This window comes from Phoxinus phoxinus (genome assembly GCF_949152265.1).
Source record: "Phoxinus phoxinus genome assembly, chromosome: 5".
Taxonomy (NCBI): domain Eukaryota; kingdom Metazoa; phylum Chordata; class Actinopteri; order Cypriniformes; family Leuciscidae; genus Phoxinus; species Phoxinus phoxinus.
This window is the reverse complement of record NC_136880.1, coordinates 4262423-4275827: the sequence shown is the minus strand read 5'-3', so window position 1 is coordinate 4275827 and position 13405 is coordinate 4262423. Positions and strand designations below refer to the sequence as shown.

At 42.8% G+C, this 13405-nt stretch overlaps 1 long non-coding RNA gene across 1 annotated transcript; it reads left to right on the top strand.

Annotated features, from left to right (window-relative positions):
* The first annotated feature begins 1748 nt into the window (after positions 1-1748).
* Positions 1749-3898, top strand: LOC306999281. Its single transcript, XR_013797811.1, has 3 exons — positions 1749-1883; positions 3023-3223; positions 3337-3898. It is a non-coding gene; the product is annotated as an uncharacterized lncRNA (long non-coding RNA).
* Positions 3899-13405: the final 9507 nt, after the last annotated feature.

Sequence of the window (13405 nt, the reverse complement as noted above, 5' to 3'; positions counted from 1 at the left end):
CTTCCTTGTTGAACATCCTGAGCAGACAGTGTCCAAAGCTCAGGTCTTTAGATTGAGGCCATTTTGGATTATTAGGCCTAAAGTTAAAGACAGAGACACGCGTGCATGTAAAATGCACGAGAACATTGACTTTAAAATAAGAAGAATGCAACGACTGGGTCTCATTGAAACATCAAGCCCAGAGGATCGTGTGCAGTCCAGTGTGTGTGTGTGACACTGGCGACATGTCCTGCATATATGGCAGACGTCAAAAATGCCTTTCCCACAGCCTTAGATCCTCTCACTCAGGGGAACACTGTCATCTGGCATCACAAGGTCTGTCACTGTAACTAAGACCCTCAAGGATGGATCTACAGAGGAAAGGCAGACAAAGAAAACTGTCCCCGAAAAGCGTACCTCATCCATTGAGCGGTTGCTGGCCCTAACAACAGAACACCTTCCAGGTTTTGCCATTCACATGTTTAATGTCAAGAACCATTGAAAGCAATGAAAGATACCCTGACAGATGCTGCTGTTGCTGTGCATGTGGATTACAGCGAAAATGACAGCTGCATATATGCCAGAGAAATCAAGGACACCCATTTTGTAACTGGGAATGATCAGGTGACCCTCCACGCCGGGGTACATCCCTCTCTCCATCTCTACAGCTCGATGCAGTGGCAACCTGGCTCATCTTGACCCAGTGCTGAGGTACATACGAGGAGAGTATCCTGAAGTCCACAACCTACATTTCATTTCAGATGCCCCAACTTCCCAGTATAGAAACAAAACATCTTTCTATCTAGCCTCCACTGTGCCCTTTATGCATGGATTTCAATGGCTGACCTGGAAGTATACTGAGGCATCGCATGGCAAAGGTGCACCAGATGGTCCCATAAGAATTAGGGCTGTAACGATTTACGATATTAAACCGAAATCGCGACACTCAGATCCACGATCCTGTGTCGCGGTGTGAGAAGGCAGATCGCGATCGACACACCCCTTCCCAGACTTATCTTTCTCGTCCAGAATAGATCCCAGGGCTGTGACGGGGTCTTTTACATATTAGGTTTGGGAATTTCAAGCAAAAATAATATTCGAAGATCGCTGGGTATCATTTGATTATTATTCAAAAATCGCACCTCTCCCCCACACGCACACACGCGCACACGCGAGCGAGCACACACACACACACACAAGCAAACACCAGAGCAAGTGAGCAAAGCACGCGGTGTTTGCTTGTATGTATGTGTGTGTGTGTGTGGCACCGGCGCGCGCGTGAACTGGAGCTCACCTCATAAACAAATCGAAACTTAGAAAGCTTGAAATACTTTTACTTGATTTAACGTTAATTCAAAACATAAAGAAATGGCGGCTTAGGCTAATTCGTAGGAAGTGTGCATTTCTCTATTTAGGCGCGTTCACTTTGTGGCAAGCGTTATTCCTGCGCTTGAGATGCGGGTCATGCGGAATAGGCAATATATTATTTGTGGTTTACAGCACAGACAGTAAGCCTCGGTTACCTCAGAAGAATTTTTAACATGCTCGAATCATCTCCACAATGGAGTATAGTTCTGTTTGTTTTTCCAAAGTATTTTGTTACAAGAAAACAGAGTAATAGCTTTAGCTATTTATTTATTTATTTGGCTTTTAAAATCCTCCCTCCTCGCAAGAATCGCGGTTTGTATCGAATCGTGGGTCAGGAATCGGGATACGAACCGAATCGTGGGTTTGCTGTATCGTTACAGCCCTAATAAGAATCTAGCGGACAGAGTTGTTTCTTATGGGACCAGTATTCCTGATGCAGACTCTCTGTATGAGCAGCTGAAGAATAAATAAAGACCAGCTGCGAATTGGTTCTCCCAAACCTGAAAACAGTTCCTGGGACACTGAAAATACACCAAGTGAGTCGACATTTATATTATTTAGCTATATGATTAAATATGAAGAAATTTAGTTAAATAAGTAAATGTAGTTAAAGGATTAGTTCACTTTAAAAAAAACTTTTGCTGATAATTTACTCACCCCGATGTCATCCAAGATGTCCATGTCTTTCTTTCTTCAGTGGAAAATAAATCAAGGTTTTTGATGAAAACATTTCTCCATATAATGGACGTCAATGGGCCCCAAACGGGTCAAGGTCCAGATGACAGTGTCAGCGCCGCTTCAACGGGCTTTAAACGACACCAGACGATGAATAAGGGCCTTATCTAGCGAAACCATCGTCATTTCAAAAATAAATAAGAAAGTTTAAGTTTTATAAGCACAAACGCTCGCCTTGCTCTGTTCTGTGATGCGCGTTCGTGACGTCATTAATACGCAGTTATGTTGTAAAGGTCTCGCTTCTGTGAAAAGTAAAAAATGTCTGTCCTGACGAAAATGTTCTTTTAGGCTTTTTAATATTACAACACCCAGGATACACACACGAGATGGGCATTGTAAACGATAAACTGACACAAAGACATTTGAATATGTGTGTATGGTCCTCCTTCTGCACATCTGTAAACACTGACTCGTCAAGCGTGACCTTTACAACGTAACTGCATATTACGTGACGTCACGAACGCGCATCACAGAACAGAGCAAGGCGAGCGTTTGTGCTTATACAACTTCAACTTTTATATTTATTTTTGAAATGACGATGGTTTCGCTAGATAAGACCCTTATTCATCGTCTGGTGTCGTTTAAAGCCCGTTGAAGCGGCGCTGACACTGTCATCTGGACCTTGAACCGTTTGGGGCCCATTGACGTCCATTATATGGAGAAATGTGTTCATCAAAAACCTTCATTTCTTTTCGACTGAAGAAAGAAAGACATGGACATCTTGGATGACATCGGGGTGAGTAATTTATCAGTAAAAGTTTTTTTTAAAGTGAACTAATCCTTTAAGTAGTATGTAGTTACAGAAGTTAAATAAATAAGTTAAATTATCCATGTAATTAACATGGAAAGCAGACCACACCAGTTTCTGAAATAATCTCACAAAAGAGTCAATGTGTGATACTCCAATTCATCTTTGTCTTTTTGAACTCCACCCTAACAGCTGACATCCACTAAACCGGGAGTCATAAACACACGGGAGGTGTTATGCTTTTGTGGAAAAAATTGGCAGTGCTTTTCTACAAATTGCAAATCTCTGAGGGAAGAGAGGAGGACCCTGACAGAGCAGAGGCCACCAGAGGCTGGACAGTGGGTCCTGGCTGAAGAACACGATGGTGACTTGTTCCCTGGTACAGTCACACAGGTGAATTTAATTTCAAGATTTCTGTTAATGTGTGAATATTTCTCCAGTTACATTATAGTACATGCTGTCCAGCCAAAATGTGTAGAGACTATAAAAATGTTTCTTTAAAACAGATTGCTGAAGTCGACACCATGAATTGTGCAGGGGAGAACCGCTTCTATGTACCGAGCATCAGATTCCCAGGAGAAAGGGTCTGGTACTATCGTCAGGACATACGGGACATAATCCCAGAACCACTACCTGTCACCTCCTCTGCTAGACATTTCTGCATTTTACCTGACATATGGGCAAAACACACGAAACGCTCATGAATGAGTTACAGTTGGGGGAAACGTGATTGGTACAAAGCAGTCGTTTGTTTTAGTTGTTTGACCAACTCATAAATCGAGTTGCTGCTATTCAAGTTCTTCACATGAAATTATTCTCAGAAAAAGGTTGTGTGGTTGATTGAATGTCAGGACCAAAGTGTTATAGCTAAACTAAAATCTTTTTACAAGAGCACATGATGCTGTTACATTTAAATGTTTCTCAGGACCACATGATGGTATGTTACGTTGAAAAAGTTCTCATCACATGGTTTTATGTTATACTAGAATGACAATATTTATACTAATGGGTGTATATTTGTTAGTACTACAGTGTAGGCTACATGACATTATTATTTATGAGCATAAGATTGTAACTACACAACACTTGTTAACACAAGGCATGGTACTGTGATGATTACGATAAATGAGAAAATGAAACACTGTTTATGAAATAAACGTTCCTTTAAAAAATGTTATACGTTTTAAATATGTAAAATAGGGTTAGGCATCAAACCCCTTTGTCAACAGTGAATGTGTGAGCTAAATCTCATTTCCGAAACATTGATCCTCATTACCGAAATGGCATTTTCATTACCGCAACGTATCTTTTTTTACAAATTAAGTAATAATTAGATAATCATATTTTGTTTTAAAATGTATATACATATTATACAACACTACTTATTTAAGGTCTGCTACATAACAAATGTGTATGTTATCTTTTAGTAAAACAATAAAATAAAATAAATTGTAAATCATCACGAGTTTTACATAGCTTTGAGCATGAGTAATAAGCGTCTACTTTAACATTAGCCAAAAATACAAATTTTTAACCATATATTTAATGTAATGCAGTAATGATATTTTTTTATGGACTTCATCTAAAAAATTTTAAATAATTATATAGGAAATATTCTTCTAAATCTTCTAAAAATAATGGTTATATTAAGTTCAGACCTTAATCTTATATGTGCAAAAAGAAAATTGGCTTAAAGGGCATTTTAAAAATTCTGATGCTGGACACCTTCTAAATCTAGATTTCGTGAGAATCGCCCAATAAGTGTGTGATTATGGATTGCTACCCATTACCTCACATGGAGGATTTGTTTACAGCTTCACATTACAGTCAAATTGATCTGAGCTCTGCTTACCACCAGCTGGCTCTCCATCCTGACAGTAACCTGACTGCGTTCATAACGCTCGAAGGCCTTTTCCGTTTTACTGGGGTTCTGTTTGGACTAGCTTCAGCGCCGTCAGCCTTCCAAAGAAAATTATGCCAACGGTCCTAAAGGAGCTGGAAGGGGTAAATAATTACTTAGACAGCATTATATGTATGGTAATTCACCATGATAAGCACCTCCAAGAGTTTGTCAAAGGCTAGACGAGTTTGGCTTGCAGATCAACTTTGATAAAAGCTCCTTCAACCAAGCCAGCATTACGATCCTGGGTCATGTAATTTCTAAAGAAGGACTACGTCCCAGCCCAGACCACCTGACTGCCATTTCAGAAGCACCTCGACCTACAGATATGGTAGCTTTACGTTCGTTTCTAGGGTTCACTTCATGGTTCAACAAACAGACACCACTGTATCCATTGAACAGGATTTGATTTCTGAAATCGCAGAAATTCAGCCCTTTCTGACTGCGTTGCCACTAGTGGACTTTACAGCTGAATGCGAGGACTGTCCAGAACTGTCTCAGTTACGTCAGACAATTCAGACAGGTTGGCCTAAACTGCAAAAGTCTGTCTCCAGCGACTTACGTCCATACTTTCCGGTTAGACATGAACTGGCTGTTGAATCTCCATTGATATTCAGAGGGAATTGTTTGATTGTTCCTATTGCATTGCGGGAACGCCTAATCCACCTGGCGCATGAGGGACATCAGGGGCTGGTGCGAACCAAACAGCGTCTGAGAGAGAGCGAATAGACGATCTTGTTTACACAATCCTATCCGCATGTGTGACCTACCAGGCCAGTGATAAATCGGCCAAAACATTTACAGCTCCAATGCAGCCAGTGGAGTTCCCAAAAGGCCCATTTCAACATGTTGCTATTGATATAGTAGGACCTTTCGAAAGGGGAGCTACTGACTGTAAGTTTGCAATAACACTGATTGACTATTTCAGCAAATGGCCAGAAGTTGGTTTTGCTTCATCAGTAACAACAGAGACTGTTCTGAAATTTCTGACCACTATCTTTGCTCGAGAAGGAAACCCCTGCGCCATCACGACAGACAATGGGCCGCAGTTCACTTCGTCTGAATTTGCTGTTTTGTGAAAACTCAGGGAATAAAGCACATAAAGACCAGTGTTTATCACCCTCAGGCTAACGGGGCCTTTGAACGGTTCAACAGGGTGCTTAAAGAGTGTCTTCAAGCAGCTGAAGTGGCTCGTAAGCCCTGGAAATCTGCAGTCCTGACCATGCTGAAGAGCTGTCGAGCGACACCCCATGCTACAACGGGTGAGACCCCTTTTCTGCTCTTGAGAGGCCGACCTATGAGGACAAAGTTGAATGTCCTTCTGCCTGAGGATAGCCCTGGTCAATTTGCTCAGGTCAGAGCTTGTGTGACACAAAGACAGAACAAAAGTAAACCGATCGTAAAAGAGGATCTAAATGTCTTAAAATTGCAGTTGGAGATAAGGTGAGAGTGAGAAAGGCTTTTTCATGTGAAAAAAGGAGAAGCCCGGTTCACTGATCCGTTGTCAGTACAACAACAAACAGGACCAAGTACTTTCATCCTAAGTGATGGGAAAAGATGTAATTCAGCACGTCTTTCACTATGCCCAGAAAGAGAGGAAAACTGCACAGGATGAAGTACCCGAAAGAGGCGGTACAATGGAGAACACTGCTTTGAGTTTGAATAGGGGCTTAAGACAGAGACGACCACCTTTGTGGACTGAAGACTATGTGTTGGAGTAATGTGTCTGAAGAGAAATAAATAAGTCAGACCAAGACGATATGTAAAGGGTGTAGGCGGACCGCTGCCCTATCTATATATATTAAAAAAAAGAATCGAATGTACACTGAATCCTGAAATGTTTGATGAATGTTGATCTGTGTTATGTTAAAAGGATAAAAGTGTGCTAGAAGCTTTCATTATGCTCCTTTGAAATGCCTATTTGAAATAGACTGTTGTGTGAATGCTTAAAGATGAACTGAACTGAAAATAATCAACGTTGATAACGTGTTGTTTATGACAGTTAAAAGTAAATTACACTAAAAAAAATTATTACAAATATCAATATAGCTTTTTCTAAGCTACACAAAAACTGTTATAAGAACGCTGGCAATTTCGATGACGTCACTGGCATGGTAGGACCTGCGGTCCTGTATATTCGCTAGGTGCACAGAGCGAATACACAGGAAAATTAGTAATTTTAATGGCATGGGTTACGCATTTGTGCCTGAGGGACAGGCCAGTAGTATGACTAGTACACATTTACGAACTAATCAGTGGCGTAACTTTGTTTTAAAAAGTGGGTGGGACAGGGGTTGCTAATACAATGCTAAATCAGATGTATGTATAATAACATGGCGATGTCCAGCAATCATTCTAAATAGTACATGGGGTTTTCGTTAAATGAGATGTAATATATGTTGTCAGTGCCGAGAACTGTCGCGTGAGTAAATACACAGATCCGCCTATTTAACATGAGCCGTAATGGTCCAGTGGTAGAACTTTCGCCAAGCGTGTCAGAGGTTTAGAGATCAAATCCGCAGTCCCATAGTTTTTTTTTTTTTTTTCATCATAACCGAATATGTTCATCAGTGGTTGTATTTCAAGCAGGGACACGTTTGTGTGCATTATGTTTTCTAATTTCACCGGAACGAATAGAGTCTCCGCGCGTCCGAGTGAAGACTGCGGTGTGTGCGCGAGCCACACGCCACTGATCGCAGCAGCAATGGGCACTTTGATTACTTGATTTAATATCATTATGTATCAATTAATTTTGTCCCAAAATATTGCATACAATACAAAGTTTTGTCTAAACTATGCATTAGATTGTATTTGCATTGTACATAGTCAATTATGAATGGAGCAATAGTGGTTCACGGTGTTATAAGAGGGAAATGCGGTTGGAGTGCTGTAGCCTGTCATGCACTCTCATTTATTGTATCCACGCACATTATGCATTTTAGGAAATAGAAACTGCTTATATATGTCGTGTGCATTTAGAGAAAATACGAAAACAATCTTGAGGTCCTGTGCGTTTTAGAAAATCGAGGCAGATAAATGAAAATGTTATATATTTTTAAGATGGAAATTTGATTGGACGAATTCATCCAATGGGATCACTTGTCAAGTTAGCTGCACGCAAAGTGTTAAAACCAAAATAAATAAAGTTGGGGCGGGCAAAAAAGTTAGCTGCGCATAGGAGTTTCAGTCAACCCTCACCAGTGAACGGAGTAGCTACCATGCCAGTGACGTAGTCGAATGTTGAAATCCAATATGGCGGCGCCCGTGCAACAACAACAACATTTTCAATGTACCATTTTATCCCTTTTAACAAATTCTGCCATTTTAATAATTGTACCAATGAGAATAAATAAAATATATCTGTTATATCACCTTTACTCAAATTCCAGTTCAGTTCATCTTTAAGAGGTCATTTGAATATGCTTATTTGAGATAAGTTGTTGTGTGAGTAAATAAGTCTTGAATAAGGTAAGGATCTTCAAAGAGTAGGAATTCTGAGATGTTGTGTTGAGAATCATACAATACTTGATGTTCAATTCATAGTAATTGTTAACTATAACCCATGAATGTGGAACTGCACCGCTAGGGGTTCTAGTGAGGGATTGTGTTGAGTAATGTGATGAAGAGGAATAAAGTTGGATGTGTGAGTTGTACACCGCAGCGAGTGTGTTCTGTTAAAGGGTGAAAATACCACAGTCCTGTTGCTTCTACATGTTGTCACATCTTCTTGTGTCTCTCCATCTTTGTCTGACTCCGTTTTAACGTTGTTGTAGTCCTTTTCTTTGAAAGCAAATATCTTTCTTTGCTTTGAACTCTGAGCGTTGTAACTTTGCAGATGTTGTTTATGCTCAAACAGCAACATTACACACTAACTAAAGCTATAAAAGTGAAATCATACTCAACCACCCCTTTAACATATTGAGTTATTGGAAGTTTGCATAGTATTCTGATTCTGCATTTCATTGATTTTATTAATTTTGAGGAATATTTCATATTTTAGTGCACATGAGATGAGTAAATGCACGCTTACATTTAGTCTAGAACTACAATAACCACACAAACACACACACACACACACACATACACACTTCGATCTGTCTCAACATGAGGAAGGAGAGCTGTCAGTCAATAAACGGGAAAACAAAGTCAAGTCAAGTCATCTTCATTTAGATATTCATTCAGGCCCTTAGCGTCGAGGACGTCGATTGGCATGGCGCTTCAGTCTTCTCTGTTAAGAAAGTCTGTGTACTGCTGGCAAGATCTTTTGGCACCAGATCTAATGGTGGCGTGCCACATTGCTCGGTCACCAGCAAGCGTTTCCCAGGTTTCGCTAGGAAAGCCGAACGACTGAAGGTCATGCTTCAGGACATCCTTGTAGCGGAGCTTTGGCCGGCCGACTGGGCGTGGGGCATCAGCAATTTCGCCGTACAGCATTGCTTTCGGTAATCGGTTATCATCCATGCGGTAGGTGTGGCCAGCCCATCGTAAGCGGCGGGTGCGCAACATAGTGTAGAGGTCTGTGCTTTTAGTTGTGGAAAGGGTAGCCGAATTTGGAACCTGGTCCTTCCAAGTTATGCCAATAATTGAGCGCAGACAACGAAAGTGAAAAGTATTCAGACGGTGTTCATGTCTGCGATAGGTGCACCAAGTTTCACTGCCGTACAGGAGAGTGCTGAGAATACAGGCCTAGTAAACTTTGATTTTTAGGTGGAGAGACAGTGAATTGTTCTTCCATACTCTCTCACTAAGCCTACCGAAGGCTGTTGATGCTTTCCCAATACGGATGTCCAATTCGCAGTCTAGACTGTTGGAGGTGTTGACTGTTGAACCCAGATAAGTGAACTTTGTGACGTTAGTCAGTACGCTGTTGTTGATGGTGATTGTGGGTGAGAGCAGAGCAGGTTGGGCAAAGACCACTGTTTTTCCCAGGCTGATCTTCAATCCAAACTCCTCACAAGCAGCAGCAAAGGAGGAGCACATAGCCTGCAGCTCAGTCTCAGAGTTGGCAATGAAGGCGGCATCATCTGCATATAGGAGTTCCCGGATATGGACGCGGTTGATCTTTGTTTTTGCGCGTAGTCTCGCCAGGTTGAAGAGATTGCCAGGGCTACGTGTGTGAAGTAACACTCCAGATGGAACAGGGAATGCTCGGCGCAAGACAGCGGAAAATAATATACCAAAGAGAGTTGGAGCTAGTACACAACCTTGCTTCACACCACAGAAAATAGGAAATTCCTTAGAGCGAGAGCCCTCAAACTGTATTGTTGCCTTCATTTGATCATGAAATTCTTGTATGATTTTCAGGAGTTTGGGTGGACAGCCCAGTTGACGGAGGATGGTAAAGAGGCCGAACCTGCTGACGTAGTCAAAGGCCTTAGTCAGATCGACAAAGACTGCATACAGAGGCCGACCTTGCTCAATGCATTTCTCTTGGATTTGGCGAACTGAGAAAATCATATCTATGGTAGAGCGACCGGGACGGAAGCCGCATTGGCTCTCCGGAAGTATCCTGTTTGCAATGACCTGTATGCGTGGGAGGATGAGGCAGGCAAAGACCTTGCCAGGCTGGGAGAGAAGGGCTATACCGCGGTAGTTGTTACAGTCGCAGCGATCCCCTTTGTTCTTATACAGACTAATTATGTTAGCGTTACGTATTTCATCGGGGATGTTGCCTTTATTCCAGCAGGTTGAGAAGAGGTGATGGAGTTCCGCGGCAAGTGTGTTGCCACCGCTTAAGAAGATTTCAGGTGGAAGCCCATCCGCCCCAGGGGCTTTGTTGTTCTTAAGGAGGCTGATGGTTTTTGTAACCTCATTTAGAGTGATGTTGTTGTCAAGCTCGAGCAGGATTGGGAGTTGTGGAACAGCAGATACTATAGCAGCTTCACTAGCTGTTACAGGCTCAGCATACAGTGAGCTGTAGTGTTCCACCCAGCGATTGAGGTGATCGTCAAGGTTTGTAAGTATTTCTCCTGTTGAGGATCGTAGAGGGGAGGACTTCTTCACAGGAGGTCCTAGAGCTTGCTTTAGCCCCTGGTACATACCACCAGTATTACCGGTAGCAGAGCAAAGTTCTACATGCCTGCAGATGCTTTCCCAGTAGAGGTGTTTTGCCTCCCGTGTTAGGCGCTGCACCTCTGAGCAGGTCTGCTTCCAATGAGCAATGGTACGAGGGGAGGAGTCTTGTTTGACAGCCAGTCGTGCCGCACGCTTATCAGCAAGAGATGGTAGGAGAGTGTCTGCATGACACCTAAACCAGTCAGGCTGTTTTTGAGTACGTCTGCCGAAGCTGGAGAGTGCGCAATCCCTAACTATGTTACGAAAGCGCAGCCAGGCCGATGTAGCATCCTGGGTGGGGGCGGACAGAACAAAATTAGCTTGCAGCGAAGCCTGAAACTGTTGGCAATTTTCCTTTGACTTGGTTGCAGAAACATCAAGCGTCGGAGACGACTTTGGACGAGACAGATGGATTCTCTTAGGTTTGAATTTAATCTTGCAGCGCACAAGTGAGTGATCTGTGTCACAGTCGGCAGAGTGCATAGACCTGACATGAGTGAGGTCCTGAAGGTGGATTTTTTGGATGATCACATGGTCGAGTTGATGCCAGCGTTTGGACCGTGGGTGTTGCCAAGTCATCTTGGACCACATTGAGCCTTCAAAAAAAGATGATGGGATGCACAGCTTATGTGAAGCACAAAGCTCAAGGAGGCGCTGTCCGTTGTCGTTCATTGAGCCCACACCATGTGGACCCGGCACGTCTGGCCAGGCAGTGGTGTTACTGCCTACACGAGCATTGAAATCGCCAAGGATGACTATGCGATGGCCGCGACTAATGTTGGAAAGAGTTTCATTCAGGAGGAGATAGAAAGCATCTTTCTGATCGTCTGGCGAAGTGAGCGTTGGGGCATAGGTTGAAAGTAATGTCACTGGACCCGAGGTGGTGTGCAGTCGCAGTGAAGACAGCCTGGGAGAGATGGAGATGGGAGTTTCAATGAAACCAAGCAGCTTATTGTGGATGGCAAAACCCACTCCATGCTTAGGTCTTTCATTGTCAGGATAGCCAGTCCAGTAAAACGTGAAGTTAGATTCGCGTACAGAGCCACTTCCGGTGAGCCACGTCTCGCTTAATGCTGCAATGTCCACCCTGAGTCGAAGAAGTTCCCTGTCTATAACAGCAGACTTCCGAGGATGGAGTCCGTCAAGACAGGTAGTCACTCCGAGAGAGCGGACATTCCAACATGCCAAACGCAGTTGGGAGGCAGTAGCAGGATGACGACCGGGCCGTGCCTGCCTAGAACGCAAGCCCTGCCGAGCAACGACAGCACCCCTACTTGCGGGGGGCTCCCGAGTTGCCAGTCGCTGAGAGTTTTTTCCAGACAATTCCATCGTAGTTGCTTGAAACGTCAAGCGCCGGGGCAAGAAGTTAGTGGATGAATGCATGCCCAGAACAAAGCATCCACCTCTGGACCCAGCACTGCAAGCGCCAGCGGAGCACAAATGTTCGACAGCTGGGGAAGTGATAGGTTGCCCCGCAGTACCCGCTAACTGGGTGTTGATCCCTGACCGTTGATCGTAAAATGGAACTTCCGCTCAGTTATCTGCCATGGGTGACCGGTAGCTGAAGCCTTCGGCTGCGCTCACACCATGACTGCCAACTCCTGCTGCCAAGATAGCATATTGCAATAGCAATGTAGCTGAAGTCAGTTCAGTGTTGATTCAGTTCAGTAAATTAGTTCATTTCATTTATAAAGCAGTTCTGTAAAAAAACAAAAAAAAACAAGTGTCATCGTCCAGCTCAGTTAATTTCTTATACAGCAGCGTCAGTACAGTTCAATCAATAATATTGTTGAATATTAAAGATCCCGTTCTTCGTGATTCCATTTTTTTAACTTTAGCTAGTGTGTAATGTTGCTGTTAGAGAATAAATAATACCTGTAAAATGATAAAGCTCAAAGTTCAATGCCAAGCGAGATATTTGATTTAACAGAAGTCCCCTTTCAAAGCCTCCAGCGAACGGCCGGTTTGGACTACATCCTCTACTTCCTGCTTTAATGACGTCACTAGAACAGTTTTTTGACTAACCCCCGCACACAGGAATACACAAAAAATGCGCGTGGTCTTGTTGCGCTCCTACAGAGAAGAGGAAGAGTTGCGTTTGTAGAGTGCGTTTGTCGCCATGTCGTCGAGACGCTGTTATTTTCATCCCGGAGTCAAATCACCTTACAATAACACTGAGCGCATGCATCTCCACTATGGTAAGAGGCGTGACTTTCCGGGCAACATGCGCTAACCTGCTGTCCAATCACAACACAGGGTTCCTTGTTACGTATTTCTGAAGGAGGGACTTCATAGAACAAGGAAGTAATCAGCCCGTTTTTAGGAAAGTAAAAACACCGGTATACAGATAAGTAAATTTTGTGAAAAATACTGTGTTTTTTTACACGCGAAACATGACAACGTGTTATATTGCACACTGTAAACACAATCAAAGCTTCAAAAATACACGAAAAACGGGACCTTTAAGATGTGTTTGATCAGGGTCCTGGAGAAAGTTAACAATTCTTACATTGACAGGACTTAAGATGGTCAAATCCTGAGGAGAAATTGAAGTATTTAGAAAACACAAGAGACATCAGCAGGGAATAAATCTGGACATAACACAGACTACGGTGAATCAT